General features: G+C 33.9%; 1 protein-coding gene across 11 annotated transcripts in view; it reads right to left on the reverse strand.

Annotated features, from left to right (window-relative positions):
* MICAL2 (microtubule associated monooxygenase, calponin and LIM domain containing 2) overlaps window positions 1-19,605 on the reverse strand; it is a 255,023-nt gene that overhangs the window by 75,844 nt on the left and 159,574 nt on the right. The gene's annotated exons all lie outside the window — the stretch shown is intronic.

The following is a 19,605-nucleotide window of genomic DNA, read 5'->3' on the forward strand; positions in this document are numbered from 1 at the left end:
GATACGTCGTGCTGGTTTATCTATATCTGTTGTGCCATGAGGGAGTCGTCCATCGGATCTGTTTTATAGGCTTTTATGTGCTGACCCCGTATAATTCCAGCTCTATAAAACAGAAGGTCACATACTTATTCTAGATTCTGAGCTGAATGTCGGACACGTCAGAGGTCAGGGATGGAGATTCTTGAAATTTTGTCACAATATAAAAGATATAGGAGCTCCAGCCACTTATATTAATCCTTTATAAGTATATATAATATATACCGGTACACAGTGGGGAAAATAAGTATTTGATACACTGCAGATTTTGCAAGTTTTCTCACCTACAAAGAATGGAGAGGTCTGTAATTTTTATCGTAGGTACACTTCACCTGTGAGAGACAGAATATTAAGAAAAATCCAGAAAATTACATTGTATGATTTTGATATAATTAAATTGCATTTTATTGCATGAAAAAAAGTATTTTATCACCTATCAACCAGCAAGAATTCTGACTCTCACAGACCTGTTAATTTTTTTTAAGAAGCCCTCCTACTCTGCACTCATTACCTGTATTAATTGCACCTGGTTGAACTCGTTACTTGTATGAAAGACACCTGTCCAAACACTCACTCACACTCCAACCTCTCCATCATGGCCAAGACCAAATAGCTGTCTAAGGACACCAGAGACAAAATTGTAGACCTGCACAAGGCTGAGATGGGCTACAGGACAATAGGCAAGCAGCTTGGTGAGAAGGCAACAACTGTTGGCACAATTATTAGAAAACGGAAGAAACACAAGATAACTGTCAATCTTCCTCTCTCTGGGTCCATGCAAAATCCCACCTCATGGGGTAAGGATGATTCTGAGAAAGGTCATGAATCAGCCCAGAACTACACGGGAGAATCTGGTCAATGAACTGAAGATATCTGGGACCACAGTCTCAAACATTACCATTAGTAACACACTACGCCATCATGGATTAAAATGATCATGGCATGCAAGGTCCCTCTGCTCACGCCACCGCATGTCCAGGCCCATTCGAAGTTCGCTAATGACCATCTGGATGATCCAGAGGAGGCATGGGAGAAGGTCATGTGGTCAGATGAGACCAAAATAGAATTTTTTGGTATCAACTCCACTCGCCGTGTTTGGAGGAAGAAGAAGGGTGAGTACAACTGCAAGAACACCATCCCAACTGTGAAGCATGGTGGGGGAAACATCATACTTTGGGGGTACTTTTCTGCAAAGGGGACAGAACGACTGCACCATATTGAAGGGAGGATGGATGGGGTCATGTATCGAGAGATTTTGATCAACAACATCCTTTCCTCAGCAAGAGCATTAAAGATGGGTCGTGGCTGGGTCTTCCAGCATGACAATGACCTGAAACACACAACCAGGGCAACTAAGGAGTGGCTCTGTACGAAGCATTTCAAGGTCCTGGAGTGGTCTAGCCAGTCTCCAGACCTGAACCCAATAGAAAATCTTTGTAGGGAGCTGAAACTCAATGTTGCTCAGTGACAGCCCCAAATCCTGAAAGATCTGGAGAAGATCTGTATGGAGGAGGGGGCCAAAATCCCTGCTGCAGTGTGTGCAAACTTGGTCAAGAACTACAGGAAACGTCTGACCTCTGTAATTGCAAATAAAGGTTTCTGTACAAAATATTAAGTTCTGTTTTTCTGTTTTATCAAATACTTATTTCATACAATAAAATGCAAATTAATTATGTAAAAATCAAACAATGTAATTTTCTGTTTTTTATTTTTAGATTCTGTCTCTCACAGGTGAAGTGACCTACGATAAAAAATACAGACCTCTCCATTCTTTGTAGGTGGGAAAACTTGCAAAATCGGAAGTGTATCAAATACTTATTTTCCCCACTGTATATACTGTATGTGTGTATATCATATACACATACAGTACTGTGCAAAAGTTTTAGGCAAATGTGGAAAAGTTTCTGCAAAGTAAAAATTAATTAAAAGAAAAGTGTCAAGAGTTTATTTTTATTCATTTAACAACATGAAAAATAAATGAACAAAAGAGAAATTGAAATCAATATTGAGTGTGACCGTCCTCTACCTTTTAGTATAGCATCAACTCTACCAGGTACACTTGCACATAATTTTTGAAGGAACTCCGCAGGAGGTTGTTCCAAACATCTTGGAGAACTATCCACAGATCTTCTGTGTATAAGGCTCGCACAAATCCTTCTGTCTCTTCATGTGATCCCAGACAGACTGGATGATGTGAGATCGGGGCTCTGTGGGGGCCGGATGATAATTTCCAGGACTCCTTGTTCTTCTTTATGCTGAAGTTAAGTCTTAATAACATTTTGCTATGTGTTTGGGGTCGTTGTCCTGCCGCAGAACAATCACAAACATACAATATCATTAAGAACTATTCTCAACGTAACAGAGAACAAAGATTCCTGGAGGTGATCAACTTGCCCCCTTAGAGCCCTGATCTCACATCATCCAGTCCGTCTGGGATCACATGAAGAGACAGAAGGATTTCCACAAGCCTCATATACAGCAGATCTGTGGTTAGTTCTCCAAGATGTTTGGAACAATCTACTGTTGAGTTCTTTCAAAACAGCATCAAAGCAACAATTATTCTAGTTCTGTCCATATTTTTGAAGGTAAAAGGTTGACCACACCAAATACTTATTTGATTTCAATCGGTATTTTGTTCACACAAGCATTTTTTTCAATTGATAAAAATAAACTATTAATACGTCTTCTATATTTTTAAAAACATTTTTACTTTGCAGATTTTTTTCCATACCTGCCTAAAACTTTTTCAGTTTTGTGTGTATGTGTTATTTTGTAACATTTAAGGAAGAACATCAAATTAAAATTTAGAATTAAATATTTTCCCCTACTATCCACAGCCTCAATACATACCTGAATACTGGATGTGTTACATGTAGTAGTTATTACAGGTAAAGCATTTTTAAAATCTAATATTGCATTAAAGGGAACCTGTTAGTCGATCCATGCTGCCTGAATCACGGCAGCGTGAAACTGAGTTTGGTAGTGTTATTACATCCATGTATGTTTTACTTTGAAATGCTTCGGTGTTTCAGAGAAAACATACTTTGAAAAGCCAGTGTCTTTTTTTTCCCACTCTTTATTAGGCGACGTTCACATGTTCAGTATTTGGTCAGTATTTTACATCAGTATTTGTAAGCCAAAACCAGGAGTGGGTGATAAATGCAGAATTGGTGACGTGTTTCTATTATACCTTTTCTCTGATTGTTCCACTCCTGATTTTGGCTTACAAATACTGATGTGAAATACTGACTAAATACTGACCGTGTGAACGTGGCCTTAGACTGACAAATATCTTTGTGTATGTATAGGCAGTGATCTGTCAGTCTAGGGGAGCGGAGCGGGAAAAAGCCGCCAGAGACCGGCATTGGACTAGTCATCTGAGATGCATGGTTCCCAGCCAGCTTGTCAAAACGTATTTTTTCTAAAGTTGGAGTAAACCATTCACGGCTACAATAATGACGCCAAACTGTTTCATGCTGCCCGTGGTTTGAACAGCATGAATCTACTGTCAGGTTCCCTTTAAAATATCGGCCATGGTAGGATTATAAATATATTGTCACATTTATCATTACTGACAAGTGCTTTCCAGTAACTCATTACCATAAACTTTGGCATAAAGGATTCATTAACTTATGCAAATATTTACTGAATTATCAATCTATCTATCTATTCCTTTATCTATCTATCTATATATCTATCTATCTAATATCAATTCATCTCAGATTTATCTATCTAAGATTTATTTCATATGTATCTTCTATCTATCATGTATCTATGGAATAGCTATCTATCTAATATCTATCTATCATTCTGTCTATCTAATATCTATTTATATAATATCTATCTATCTAATATCTCCTATCTATCTATCTATCTATCTATCTATCTATTCCATAACTGTCTATCTATCCCATATCCATCTATCTATCTATCTATCTATCCATCTATCTATCTATCTATCTATCTATTCCATAACTGTCTATCTATCTATCTATTCCATAACTGTCTATCTATCTATCCCATATCCATCTATCTATCTATCTATCTATCTATCTATCTATCCCATATCCATCTATCTATCTATCTATCTATCTATCTATCTATCTATCTATCCCATATCCATCTATCTATCTATCTATCTATCTATCTATCCCATATCTATCCCATATCCATCTATCTATCTATCTATCTATCTATCTATCTATCTATCTATCCTATCCCATATCTATCTATCCCATATCTATCTATCTATCTATCTATCTATCTATCTATCTATCTATCTATCTATCTATCTATCCCATATCTATCTATCTATCTATCCCATATCTATCTATCTATCTATCTATCTATCTATCTATCTATCTATCTATCTATCTATCTATCTATGTATTATATATCCTCTACTATCTATCTTAGGGGTGATCTTATTACTATGTACAGTATATGAAGGGACAGTACAAAGACCTTTCTACTGATCTTTTTACTCTGAGGCCTGAGACGGGGACAAGGGGGCATCTTCTACGTCTGGAGGAAATAAGGTTTAATCATAATCACAGACGCGGATTCTTTACTGTAAGAGCAGTGAGACTATGGAGCTCTCTGCCGCATGATGTTGTAATGAGTGATTCACTACTAGCATTTAAGAAGGGCATAGATGCCTTTCTTGAAAAGTATAATATTATAGGTTATATATACTAGATTCCTTGATAGGACGTTGATCCAGGGAACTAGTCTGACTGTCATATGGAGTCGGGAAGGAATTAATTTTTTTCCCCAATGTGGAGCTTAGTGTTTGCCACATGGGGTTTTTTGCCTTCCTCTGGATCAACATGTTAGGCTATGGGTTGAACTAGATGGACTTAGTCTTCCTTCAACCTTAAAAACTATGTTACTATCTATCTATCTATCTATCTATCTATCTATCTATCTATCTATCTATCTATCTATCTATCTATCTATCTAATCTATCTCAGTAATCGTTCTTCCTATGTATCCTGGAATCTTTTTGTGATAAGTGAATATACAAGTGTATGTATATGGCCACTTGTATAAAGCAGATAACCTACCTTTACCTACCGTGATAGGGTGAAACGTCACATCCACAGCTATGGCACAATAGCAGGAGAGACAGACCAAAACCACAAGAACAGGAGTCACAAGCAGAGAGGACAGTAGACACAGAGGAGCACAGTATGGAGCAATTTGTGTTTGTTTGGTTCACATTGCCTTCAATATTATCTCCTGATACATAGGAACAACACACAGCCATAGCACAGAATCACAGCAAACAGCGTGTGCACAGCATGGTGTGCTATTACCAGGCAGGGGTACAAATCTTTTGGTTGATTTCCCATTGGATGCACTTTAAGCATTGAAGAATCAGCGATCCAGGCTTTACTTTCAGTACTACGACTCATGTCCATATATGAGATGTAACAGGCATTGTCTCCATTACATTCAGGATGAGAAACTATACACTGTATGTTGTTGTATTATTGTGAATTAATTTCAAAGAAACACCAGAATTTTCATGAATTTATGGTAAGGTAAGAGTTTACTCATTTATAAGTGGGGTTCCAAAAAAAGGCAAAAAACCTGATAAATGGTAATGATAAGCATGGAAATCACTGAGGGTCCTGTAGAAAACATCAGCATGAGGCAATAAAGGCAAATGTCACTGGATCATACAAATAAGCATTATAGTAATTATATTCTTGTACACAGGAGCAGTATTATAGTAGTTATATTCTTGTACATAGGGGCAGTATTATAGTAGTTATATTCTTGTACACAGGAGCAGTATTATAGTAGTTATATTCTTGTACATGGGAGCAGTATTATAATAGTTATATTCTTGTACATAGGAGTAGTATTATAGTAGTTATATTCTTGTACATAGGAGCAGTATTATAGTAGTTATATTCTTGTACATAGGGGGCAGTATTATAGTAGTTATATTCTTGTACATAGGGGGCAGTATTATAGTAGTTATATTCTTGTACATAGGGCCAGTATTATAGTAGTTATATTCTTGTACATAGGAGCAGTATTATAGTAGTTATATTTTTGTACATAGGGGCAGTATTATAGTAGTTATATTCTTGTACATAGGGGCAGTATTATAGTAGTTATATTCTTACACATAGGAGCAGTATTATAGTAGTTATATTCTTGTACATAGGGGCAGTATTATAGTAGTTATATTTTTGTACATAGGAGCAGTATTATAGTAGTTATATTCTTGTATATAGGAGCAGTATTATAGTAGTTATATTCTTGTACATAGGGAGCAGTATTATAGTAGTTGTATTCCTGTACATAAGGGGCAGTATTATAGTAGTTATATTCTTGTACATAGGGGGCAGTATTATAGTAGTTATATTCTTGTACATAGGGAGCAGTATTATAGTAGTTATATTCTTGTACATAGGGAGCAGTATTATAGTAGTTATATTCCTGTACATATGGGGCAGTATTATAGTGGTTATATTCTTGTACATAGGGGGCAGTATTATAGTAGTTATATTCTTGTATATAGGAGCAGTATTATAGTAGTTATATTCTTGTACATAGGAGCAGTATTATAGTAGTTATATTCTTGTATATCGGAGCAGTATTATAGTAGTTATATTCTTGTACATAGGGAGCAGTATTATAGTAGTTGTATTCCTGTACATAAGGGGCAGTATTATAGTAGTTATATTCTTGTACATAGGGGCAGTATTATAGTAGTTATATTCTTGTACATAGGGAGAAGTATTATAGTAGTTATATTCTTGTACATAGGGAGCAGTATTATAGTAGTTATATTCCTGTACATAAGGGGCAGTAATAGAGTGGTTATATTCTTGTACATTGGGGGCAGTATTATAGTAGTTATATTCTTGTACATAGGGGGCAGTATTATAGTAGTTATATTCTTGTATATAGGGAGCAGTATTATAGTAGTTATATTCTTGTACATAGGGAGCAGTATTATAGTAGTTATATTCCTGTACATAAGGGGCAGTATTATAGTGGTTATATTCTTGTACATTGGGGGCAGTATTATAGTAGTTATAGTCTTGTACATAGGGAGCAGTATTATAGTAGTTATATTCTTGTACATAGGGGGCAGTATTATAGTAGTTATAGTCTTGTACATAGGGGGCAGTATTATAGTAATTATATTCTTGTACATAGGGAGCAGTATTATAGTAGTTATAATCCTGTACATAAGGGGCAGTATTATAGTAGTTATATTCTTGTACATAGGAGCAGTATTATAGTAATTATATTCTTGTACATAGGAGCAATATTATAGTAGTTATATTCTTGTACATAGGAGCAGTATTATAGTAATTATATTCTTGTACATAGCAGAATTATAGTAGTTATATTCTTGTACATAGGGTCAGTATTATAGTAGTTATATTCTTGTACATAGGGTCAGTATTATAGTAATTATATTCTTGTACATAGGAGCAATATTATAGTAGTTATATTCTTGTACATAGGGGGCAGTATTATAGTAGTTATATTTCTGTACATAGGGGGCGGTATTATAGTAGTTATATTCTTGTACATAGCAACAGTAATATAGTAGCTATATTCTTGTACATAGGAGCAGTATTATAGTAGTTATATTCTTGTACATAGGGGCAGCATTATGGTAGTTATATTCTTGTACATAGGGGCAGTATTATAGTAGTTATATTCTTGTACATAGGAGCAGTATTTTAGTAGTTATATTCTTGTACATAGGGGGTAGTATTATAGTAGTTATATTCTTGTACATAGGGGGCAGTATTATAGTCGTTATATTCTTGTACATAGGGGCAGTATTATAGTAGTTATATTCTTGTATATAGGGGGCAGTATTATAGTAGTTATATTCTTGTGCATAGGGTACAGTATTATAATAGTTATATTCTTGTTCATAGAAGCAGTATTATTGTAGTTATATTCTTGTACATAGGAGCAGTATTATTGTAGTTATATTCTTGTACATAGGGAGCAGTATTATAGTAGATATATTCTTGTACATAGGAGCAGTATTATAGTAGTTCTATTCTTGTACATAGGGGGGAGTATTATAGTAGTTATATTCTTGTACATAGGGCAGTATTATAGTAGTTATATTCTTGTACATAGGGGCAGTATTATAGTAGTTATATTCTTGTACATAGGGGCAGTAATATAGCAGTTATATTCTTGTACATAGGAGCAGTATTATAGTAGTTATATTCTTGTACATAGGGGCAGTGATATAGCAGTTATATTCTGGTACATAGGAGCAGTATTATAGTAGTTATATTCTTGTACATAGGGGCAGTAATATAGCAGTTATATTCTTGTACATAGGAGCAGTATTATAGTAGTTATATTCTTGTACATAGGGGCAGTAATATAGCAGTTATATTCTTGTACATAGGAGCAGTATTATAGTAGTTATATTCTTGTACATAGGGGCAGTAATATAGCAGTTATATTCTTGTACATAGGAGCAGTATTATAGTAGTTATATTCTTGTACATAGGGGCAGTAATATAGCAGTTATATTCTTGTACATAGGAGCAGTATTATAGTAGTTATATTATTGTACATAGGGGCAGTAATATAGCAGTAATATTCTTGCACATAGGAGCAGTATTATAGTAGTTATATTCTTGTACACAGGGGGCAGTATTATAGCAGTTATATTTTTGTACATAGGGGGCAGTATTATAGTAGTTATATTCTTGTACATAGGGCAGTATTATAGAAGTTATATTCTTGTACATAGAAGCAGTATTATAGTAGTTATATTCCTGTACATAGTGGGCAGTATTATAGTAGTTATATTCTTGTACATAGGGGCAGTTTTACAGTAGTTATATTCTTGTACATAGGGGGCAGTATTATAGTAGTTATATTCTTGTACATAGGAGCAGTATTATTGTAGTTATATTCTTGTACATAGGGAGCAGTATTATAGTAGATATATTCTTGTACATAGGAGCAGTATTATAGTAGTTATATTCTTGTACATAGGGGGGAGTATTATAGCAGTTATATTCTTGTACATTGGGCAGTATTATAGTAGTTATATTCTTGTACATAGGGGCAGTAATATAGCAGTTATATGCTTGTACATAGGAGCAGTATTATAGTAGTTATATTCTTGTACATAGGGGCAGTAATATAGCAGTTATATTCTTGTACATAGGAGCAGTATTATAGTAGTTATATTCTTGTACATAGGGGCAGTAATATAGCAGTTATATTCTTGTACATAGGAGCAGTATTATAGTAGTTATATTCTTGTACATAGGGGCAGTAATATAGCAGTTATATTCTTGTACATAGGAGCAGTATTATAGTAGTTATATTATTGTACATAGGGGCAGTATTATAGTAGTTATATTCTTGTACATAGGGGCAGTATTATAGTAGTTATATTCTTACACATAGGAGCAGTATTATAGTAGTTATATTCTTGTACATAGGGGCAGTATTATAGTAGTTATATTCCTGTACATAGGGGCAGTAATATAGCAGTTATATTCTTGTACATAGGAGCAGTATTATAGTAGTTATATTCTTGTACATAGGGGCAGTAATATAGCAGTTATATTCTTGTACATAGGAGCAGTATTATAGTAGTTATATTCTTGTACATAGGGGCAGTAATATAGCAGTTATATTCTTGTACATAGGAGCAGTATTATAGTAGTTATATTCTTGTACATAGGGGCAGTAATATAGCAGTTATATTCTTGTACATAGGAGCAGTATTATAGTAGTTATATTATTGTACATAGGGGCAGTATTATAGTAGTTATATTCTTGTACATAGGGGCAGTATTATAGTAGTTATATTCTTACACATAGGAGCAGTATTATAGTAGTTATATTCTTGTACATAGGGGCAGTATTATAGTAGTTATATTCTTGTACATAGGGGCAGTAATATAGCAGTTATATTCTTGTACATAGGAGCAGTATTATAGTAGTTATATTCTTGTACATAGGGGCAGTGATATAGCAGTTATATTCTGGTACATAGGAGCAGTATTATAGTAGTTATATTCTTGTACATAGGGGCAGTAATATAGCAGTTATATTCTTGTACATAGGAGCAGTATTATAGTAGTTATATTCTTGTACATAGGGGCAGTAATATAGCAGTTATATTCTTGTACATAGGAGCAGTATTATAGTAGTTATATTCTTGTACATAGGGGCAGTAATATAGCAGTTATATTCTTGTACATAGGAGCAGTATTATAGTAGTTATATTCTTGTACATAGGGGCAGTAATATAGCAGTTATATTCTTGTACATAGGAGCAGTATTATAGTAGTTATATTATTGTACATAGGGGCAGTAATATAGCAGTTATATTCTTGCACATAGGAGCAGTATTATAGTAGTTATATTCTTGTACACAGGGGGCAGTATTATAGCAGTTATATTTTTGTACATAGGGGGCAGTATTATAGTAGTTATATTCTTGTACATAGGGCAGTATTATAGAAGTTATATTCTTGTACATAGAAGCAGTATTATAGTAGTTATATTCCTGTACATAGTGGGCAGTATTATAGTAGTTATATTCTTGTACATAGGGGCAGTTTTACAGTAGTTATATTCTTGTACATAGGGGGCAGTATTATAGTAGTTATATTCTTGTACATAGGAGCAGTATTATTGTAGTTATATTCTTGTACATAGGGAGCAGTATTATAGTAGATATATTCTTGTACATAGGAGCAGTATTATAGTAGTTATATTCTTGTACATAGGGGGGAGTATTATAGCAGTTATATTCTTGTACATTGGGCAGTATTATAGTAGTTATATTCTTGTACATAGGGGCAGTAATATAGCAGTTATATTCTTGTACATAGGAGCAGTATTATAGTAGTTATATTCTTGTACATAGGGGCAGTAATATAGCAGTTATATTCTTGTACATAGGAGCAGTATTATAGTAGTTATATTCTTGTACATAGGGGCAGTAATATAGCAGTTATATTCTTGTACATAGGAGCAGTATTATAGTAGTTATATTCTTGTACATAGGGGCAGTAATATAGCAGTTATATTCTTGTACATAGGAGCAGTATTATAGTAGTTATATTATTGTACATAGGGGCAGTATTATAGTAGTTATATTCTTGTACATAGGGGCAGTATTATAGTAGTTATATTCTTACACATAGGAGCAGTATTATAGTAGTTATATTCTTGTACATAGGGGCAGTATTATAGTAGTTATATTTTTGCACATAGGAGCAGTATTATAGTAGTTATATTCTTGTATATAGGAGCAGTATTATAGTAGTTATATTCTTGTACATAGGGAGCAGTATTATAATAGTTGTATTCCTGTACATAAGGGGCAGTATTATAGTAGTTATATTCTTGTACATAGGGGGCAGTATTATAGTAGTTATATTCTTGTACATAGGGAGCAGTATTATAGTAGTTATATTCTTGTACATAGGGAGCAGTATTATAGTAGTTATATTCCTGTACATAAGGGGCAGTATTATAGTGGTTATATTCTTGCACATAGGGGGCAGTATTATAGTAGTTATATTCTTGTATATAGGAGCAGTATTACAGTAGTTATATTCTTGTACATAGTAGCAGTATTATAGTAGTTATATTCTTGTATATCGGAGCAGTATTATAGTAGTTATATTCTTGTACATAGGGAGCAGTATTATAGTAGTTGTATTCCTGTACATAAGGGGCAGTATTATAGTAGTTATATTCTTGTACATAGGGGGCAGTATTATAGTAGTTATATTCTTGTACATAGGGAGCAGTATTATAGTAGTTATATTCTTGTACATAGGGAGCAGTATTATAGTAGTTATATTCCTGTACATAAGGGGCAATATTATAGTGGTTATATTCTTGTACATTGGGGGCAGTATTATAGTAGTTATATTCTTGTACATAGGGGGCAGTATTATAGTAGTTATATTCTTGTACATAGGGAGCAGTATTATAGTAGTTATATTCTTGTACATAGGGAGCAGTATTATAGTAGTTATATTCCTGTACATAAGGGGCAGTATTATAGTGGTTATATTCTTGTACATTGGGGGCAGTATTATAGTAGTTATAGTCTTGTACATAGGGGGCAGTATTATAGTAGTTATAGTCTTGTACATAGGGGGCAGTATTATAGTAATTATATTCTTGTACATAGGGAGCAGTATTATAGTAGTTATAATCCTGTACATAAGGGGCAGTATTATAGTAGTTATATTCTTGTACATAGGGGCAGTATTACAGTAGTTATATTCTTGTACATAGCAGAATTATAGTAGTTATATTCTTGTACATAGGGTCAGTATTATAGTAGTTATATTCTTGTACATAGGGTCAGTATTATAGTAATTATATTCTTGTACATAGGGGCAGTATTATAGTAGTTATATTTCTGTACATAGGGGGCTGTATTATAGTAGTTATATTTCTGTACATAGGGGGCGGTATTATAGTAGTTATATTCTTGTACATAGCAACAGTAATATAGTAGCTATATTCTTGTACATAGGAGCAGTATTATAGTAGTTATATTCTTGTACATAGGGGCAGCATTACGGTAGTTATATTCTTGTACATAGGGGCAGTATTATAGTAGTTATATTCTTGCACATAGGAGCAGTATTTTAGTAGTTATATTTTTGTACATAGGGGGTAGTATTTTAGTAGTTATATTCTTGTACATAGGGGGCAGTATTATAGTCGTTATATTCTTGTACATATGGGCAGTATTATAGTAGTTATATTCTTGTATATAGGGGGCAGTATTATAGTAGTTATATTCTTGTGCATAGGGTACAGTATTATAATAGTTATATTCTTGTTCATAGAAGCAGTATTATAGTAGTTATATTCTTGTACATAGGAGCAGTATTATTGTAGTTATATTCTTGTACATAGGGAGCAGTACTATAGTAGATATATTCTTGTACATAGGAGCAGTATTATAGTAGTTCTATTCTTGTACATAGGGGGGAGTATTATAGTAGTTATATTCTTGTACATAGGGCAGTATTATAGTAGTTATATTCTTGTACATAGGAACAGTATTATAGTAGTTATATTTTTGTACATAGGGGCAGTAATATAGCAGTTATATTCTTGTACATAGGAGCAGTATTATAGTAGTTATATTATTGTACATAGGGGCAGTAATATAGTAGTTATATTCTTGTACATAGGAGCAGTAATATAGTAGTTATATTCTTGTACATAGGAGCAGTATTATAGTAGTTATATTCTTGTATATAGGGGCAGCAATATAGTAGTTATATTCTTGTACATAGGAGCAGTATTATAGTAGTTATATTCTTGTACACAGGGTGCAGTAGTATAGTAGTTATATTTTTGTACATAGGGCAGTATTATAGTAGTTATATTCTTGTACATAGGAGCAGTATTATAGTAGTTATATTCTTGTACATAGGGGCAGTATTATAGTAGTTATATTCTTGTACATAGAGGCAGTATTATAGTAGTTATATTCTTGTACACAGGGTGCAGTAGTATAGTAGTTATATTTTTGTACATAGGGGGCAGTATTATAGTAGTTATATTCTTGTACATAGGGCAGTATTATAGTAGTTATATTCTTGTACATAGGAGCAGTATTATAGTAGTTATATTCCTGTACATAGTGGGCAGTATTATAGTAGTTATATTCTTGTACATAGGGGCAGTATTACAGTAGTTATATTCTTGTACATAGGGGGCAGTATTATAGTAGTTATATTCTTGTACATAGGAGCAGTATTATTGTAGTTATATTCTTGTACATAGGGAGCAGTATTATAGTAGATATATTCTTGTACATAGGAGCAGTATTATAGTAGTTATATTTTTGTACATAGGGGACAGTATTATAGTAGTTATATTCTTGTACATAGGGCAGTATTATAGTAGTTATATTCTTGTACATAGGAGCAGTATTATAGTAGTTATATTCCTGTACATAGTGGGCAGTATTACAGTAGTTATATTCTTGTACATAGGGGCAGTATTACAGTAGTTATATTCTTGTACATAGGGGGCAGTATTATAGTAGTTATATTCTTCTACATAGGGGCAGTGATATAGCAGTTATATTCTTGTACATAGGAGCAGTATTATAGTAGTTATATTCTTGTACATAGGGGCAGTAATATAGTAGTTATATTCTTGTACATAGGAGCAGTATTATAGTAGTTATATTCATGTACACAGGGTGCAGTAGTATAGTAGTTATATTTTTGTACATAGGGGGCAGTATTATAGTAGTTATATTCTTGTACATAGGGCAGTATTATAGTAGTTATATTCTTGTACATAGGAGCAGTATTATAGTAGTTATATTCCTGTACATAGTGGGCAGTATTATAGTAGTTATATTCTTGTATATAGGGGCAGTAATATAGTAGTTATATTCTTGTACATAGGAGCAGTATTATAGTAGTTATATTCTTGTACACAGGGTGCAGTAGTATAGTAGTTATATTTTTGTACATAGGGGGCAGTATTATAGTAGTTATATTCTTGTACATAGGGCAGTATTATAGTAGTTATATTCTTGTACATAGGAGCAGTATTATAGTAGTTATATTCCTGTACATAGTGGGCAGTATTATAGTAGTTATATTCTTGTACATAGGGGCAGTATTACAGTAGTTATATTCTTGTACATAGGGGGCAGTATTATAGTAGTTATATTCTTGTACATAGGAGCAGTATTATTGTAGTTATATTCTTGTACATAGGGAGCAGTATTATAGTAGATATATTCTTGTACATAGGAGCAGTATTATAGTAGTTATATTTTTGTACATAGGGGACAGTATTATAGTAGTTATATTCTTGTACATAGGGCAGTATTATAGTAGTTATATTCTTGTACATAGGAGCAGTATTATAGTAGTTATATTCCTGTACATAGTGGGCAGTATTACAGTAGTTATATTCTTGTACATAGGGCAGTATTATAGTAGTTATATTCTTGTACATAGGAGCAGTATTATAGTAGTTATATTCCTGTACATAGTGGGCAGTATTATAGTAGTTATATTCTTGTACATAGGGGCAGTATTACAGTAGTTATATTCTTGTACATAGGGCAGTATTATAGTAGTTATATTCTTGTACATAGGAGCAGTATTATAGTAGTTATATTCCTGTACATAGTGGGCAGTATTATAGTAGTTATATTCTTGTACATAGGGGCAGTATTACAGTAGTTATATTCTTGTACATAGGGGCAGTATTACAGTAGTTATATTCTTGTACATAGGAGCAGTATTATAGTAGTTATATTCTTGTATATAGGGGCAGTATTATAGTAGTTATATTCTTGTACATAGGGGCAGTAATATAGCAGTTATATTCTTGTACATAGGGGCAGTATTACAGTAGTTATATTCTTGTACATAGGGGTAGTAATATAGCAGTTATATTCTTGTACATAGGAGCAGTATTATAGTAGTTATATTCTTGTACATAGGAGCAGTATTATAGTAGTTATATTCTTGTATATAGGGGGCAGTATTATAGTAGTTATATTATTGTACATAGGAGCAGTATTATAGTAGTTATATTCTTGTATATAGGGGCAGTATTATAGTAGTTATATTCTTGTATATAGGGGGCAGTATTATAGTAGTTATATTCTTGTACACAGGGGCAGTATTATAGTAGTTATATTCTTGTATATAGGGGGCAGTATTACAGTAGCTATATTCTTGTACATAGGGGCAGTATTATAGTAGTTATATCCTTGTACATAGGGGGCAGTATTATAGTAATTATATTCTTGTACATAAGGGGCAGTATTATAGTAGTTATATTCTTGTACATAGGAGCAGTATTATAGTAGTTATATTCTTGTACATAGGGGCAGTATTATAGTAGTTATATTCTCGTACCTAGGGCGCAGTATTATAGTAGTTATATGCTTGTATATAGGGGGCAGTATTATAGTAGTTATATTCTTGTACATAGAAGCAGTATTATAGTAGTTATATGCTTGTATATAGGGGGCAGTATTATAGTAGTTATATTCTTGTACCTAGGGGGCAGTATTATATAGCAACATTTGAGGGGACAGAGAATCTAAAATGTGCGCTTCTTCCTGAGTCATGACCGGAGGAGCCATTTAGAAAGTACTGTTAACTGCATTTTTTTCAGAAAGCTTACATGTTCCAGTGACAATAATATGTATAGTGACAAGATCTGCCCTCAATGCTCATATTACTTTATCTGCTTCTACAAAGTTTATTTTCTCCTGAGTTGCAGGGGACACAAGATCTGAAGATATCAATTAAAGACCACAGCTGGCCAACACTGAAAGCAGATTCATGCCGAACCATCCAGCTGTGATGCTTCACACACTCAGCGTGATTAGTTCAGAGGTATCAGGGTCCTGTTGAGATTTGGAAGTAACTCTGCATCATTCCGCTTTGTTGTTTTTCCCTCCTGGAGAACATAAGATCGTTCATCTCATGTGCCGCTTGCTGGAATCATAAATTTACATGTGGAGACCAAAGTGCAGGCGGGTGACGGTTATTCTTTAACTTTTCTTCTGTGATATTGTGGTTTCCCATAAACAAGATTACCTTGAACCTTTTACCTTGATGTCCAGGTCTCATCTCAAAAAATTGCAACATAGTAAATTGCACCAAATACAAAAACATTCACGATAATCGGCCCGACCTGAGTTTGGTTGGATGCGTCAGCGTCTTGTAGAAATGTGTCGAGATATTGTCTAATTTTTCTTCTGGTAGTTTAATTCCATAGGAGTACTGATTTAGTTTATAGTCTTGAAACTTCGTGCATATAGTACATGGTTAAGAAAATACGAGAGGTCAGCATATAGGTAATACGCATGGCAAGCAGGAGAATTTCTCCAAATTGACCTAAAAATGGTCACTGATTTAATAAATCAATAGTACAAGCGGATATAAGAAATTGTAATATATATTATCAGTGAAATATGTTTCTTTCTCCATTTATGAGCCACTTATTCTCATCCCCCTGCTTCCTGAACTCATCATTCACGCTTAAAACAGGTAAAACCCGTCTTGGTGAAAAGAAGATGGTCTAGTAACTCACTGAATTTCAGATTATAGGTGATTGTTGAAGCTTATGGACATAGGAGAAGAAAAGTGGGAAGCTGGGTGAAAGAAGGAAGAACAGATATACAGAACTGTAACAGCTTTCTCGTAACTGTTTTCTCACACCATTGCTGCACTCACAGTCACACTGCTCAGTACTGGTATATAATGTCCGATATGCAGCTGCTTCTGAAAATGTGCTACACAAGCACAAGAGCAGGAATCCATCATGTCTGTGTGTGCTGTGTATGGGAGACATCATAGGAGTTAGTCTCCACTCACTAGCTCAGAGACAACTGAAAACTGGAGCCTGCAGAGATGGAACACTATTTCTGGCCATAAAATTTCCAGAAATAGTGTTATTGCTCATGCACATCCATAGTATAGCTCATGCTAAACAGTAACCGGAAAGGATAGGTACAATATATATATAAGAAGACTAAATGGGTGGTCCTCATGAGACAGGAGATTAGATATAGAGATAAATAAACATCTATAATAGACTTAAAGTTCTGGAAATCCAAAAACTAATGGTAGAAAAAATGGTTGAGGACAACAAAGAATAACATGCATGAGACACAGATAGACGGAAATTTATAAAATTGGGAGCAAAGATGTAAGATCCATAAAGAAAAGAACACTGAAGTTGTAAAGACAAGGCTGTAGAAAGTTTTTGAAAAAGAAAAATGTAAGACTGTATAATAGTGATGATGGGTTAGAGGAAAATGTAACAGGCAAGAACAAATACATTAAAAAAAGGTGAATAGAAAGGAAGACTAAATATTATTTAGAAAGATGAAGATATCAGGATGAAGACTAGGAAGAAGGTGATGTTAGATCGAGAAAAGAATGTCACAATTCCACGGATGGGATAAAGGGATAGAATAAGAGACAAGGTCCGGAAGGAATAAGACAACTGTGGACTTTAATAGACGAGATTAAGATCTAGAAAAATAGGACCAAGCAGATTAAGCTCTAAAATAAGACATCTTTTAAAAACATGTAATAAGCAATAAAACTCGACTTGTCAAACACATATAGAGGATATACAAGAGCAAGAAGACTATAAAGTTGTTGATGGAAGTTGATATAAGATCTGAAAGCTGAAGAGTCAAAAATGATGAACTAGAAAACAAAAAGGTTTAAAAACAAGGACAAGGAAACAACAAGAACAGGATGGAAGAAGACAAGGGGACATCGTTCTTGAAGAAGTCAAGGTAAAATAAAAAGTTGGGATGGTGATTAATTGTTATGTAATATTTGTCTTTGGCTACTATTTTAGATATTTGAGAAAGTCAAATCCAGAACACTGAAAGAAAACTCATATAGTCGTCTTTGAGAAAACTGAAGGCCTAATTATAACACGTGACATGGTGGAGAATCGCTATTTATCTTGTAGAGATAGATGCTATATAGTAACTGGTGTGGAAACATGTAATGGCTACAGATCTGCTTGATTATAATATGTAACCATGGCACTTTCATTTTTAGAGAAGATCCAGTATATTGGGTGGAGCAGGATATTTGTTTTTTTTCTCTCTCTTTTGCAATAATCAAAAGCAAGAAAATATATTAGGTGGAGTGATTATCCCAAACTGGTGCATTTACATTGGCCAAAATTCTCATTTGTAAAGTGAAATTATTCTTAAGCGTGCTTAAAAATCATACTTCTCAGCAGCACATTGTCCTGTGTAATAAAGGATATGTGCTGCCGAGAACACCAGTATTGCATTTCCACAGACTTTTCTTATTAATGAACAAGCAGCTGTTTAAAGTTTAGTGTAAATTCAACCTTTGACTATATTATTACATGGTCGTCCCACGTCTGTCTTGATTCAGCTTAGGGCCCATTTCTGGTAAGACACCTAAGTATTCTTGAAAACTGAAATTGTGTTGTTTTTCTTTTCTAATAAAACTTTTCCTTTACCCTACATCAGACTTTTTCTTTTTTACCGAATTCCCTCCCGGCCAAGATCATCGCTTTGAACTTGTTCCAGGTTTACATAAGTTTCTCCCATATTTGCACCATGTACAACCCAAACTTTGTGTTGGGTGACATAATGGCTTTCATCGCATATTCAGACTGAGAGTGGAAATGAAACATGATCTGAAAGTTGAAAAGGTATTTAAACAAGTATGAGGGTGAAAAATAAACACAGTGACTCATTAAAAGTTTTCTCGTTTAGCCGATACCAAACATGTACTTGTATATTGGAATAAATAATTCAGATAAGACTCCTACAACACGGAAGGACATCAACGGAGACAAAAGATCGACAGCGTTCGAGAGAGAAGCCAATTTGAAATGTTCAGAATTCTTTCTGATTCTGAAAATACATTTCATTTTTTTAATACCCTATTAGGGAATTTTGTGCTTGTCGAGGTGTGGGGGTCCCACATTCAGGGTCTTCCTTTATTTGGACGCAGTTGATTTTCTGCAGAAGAATTCCGAAACCTCATCCAT

This window comes from Phyllobates terribilis, unplaced genomic scaffold, assembly GCF_046119375.1.
Source record: "Phyllobates terribilis strain yellow unplaced genomic scaffold, ASM4611937v1 Scaffold_13__5_contigs__length_258822181, whole genome shotgun sequence".
Lineage (NCBI taxonomy): Eukaryota > Metazoa > Chordata > Amphibia > Anura > Dendrobatidae > Phyllobates > Phyllobates terribilis.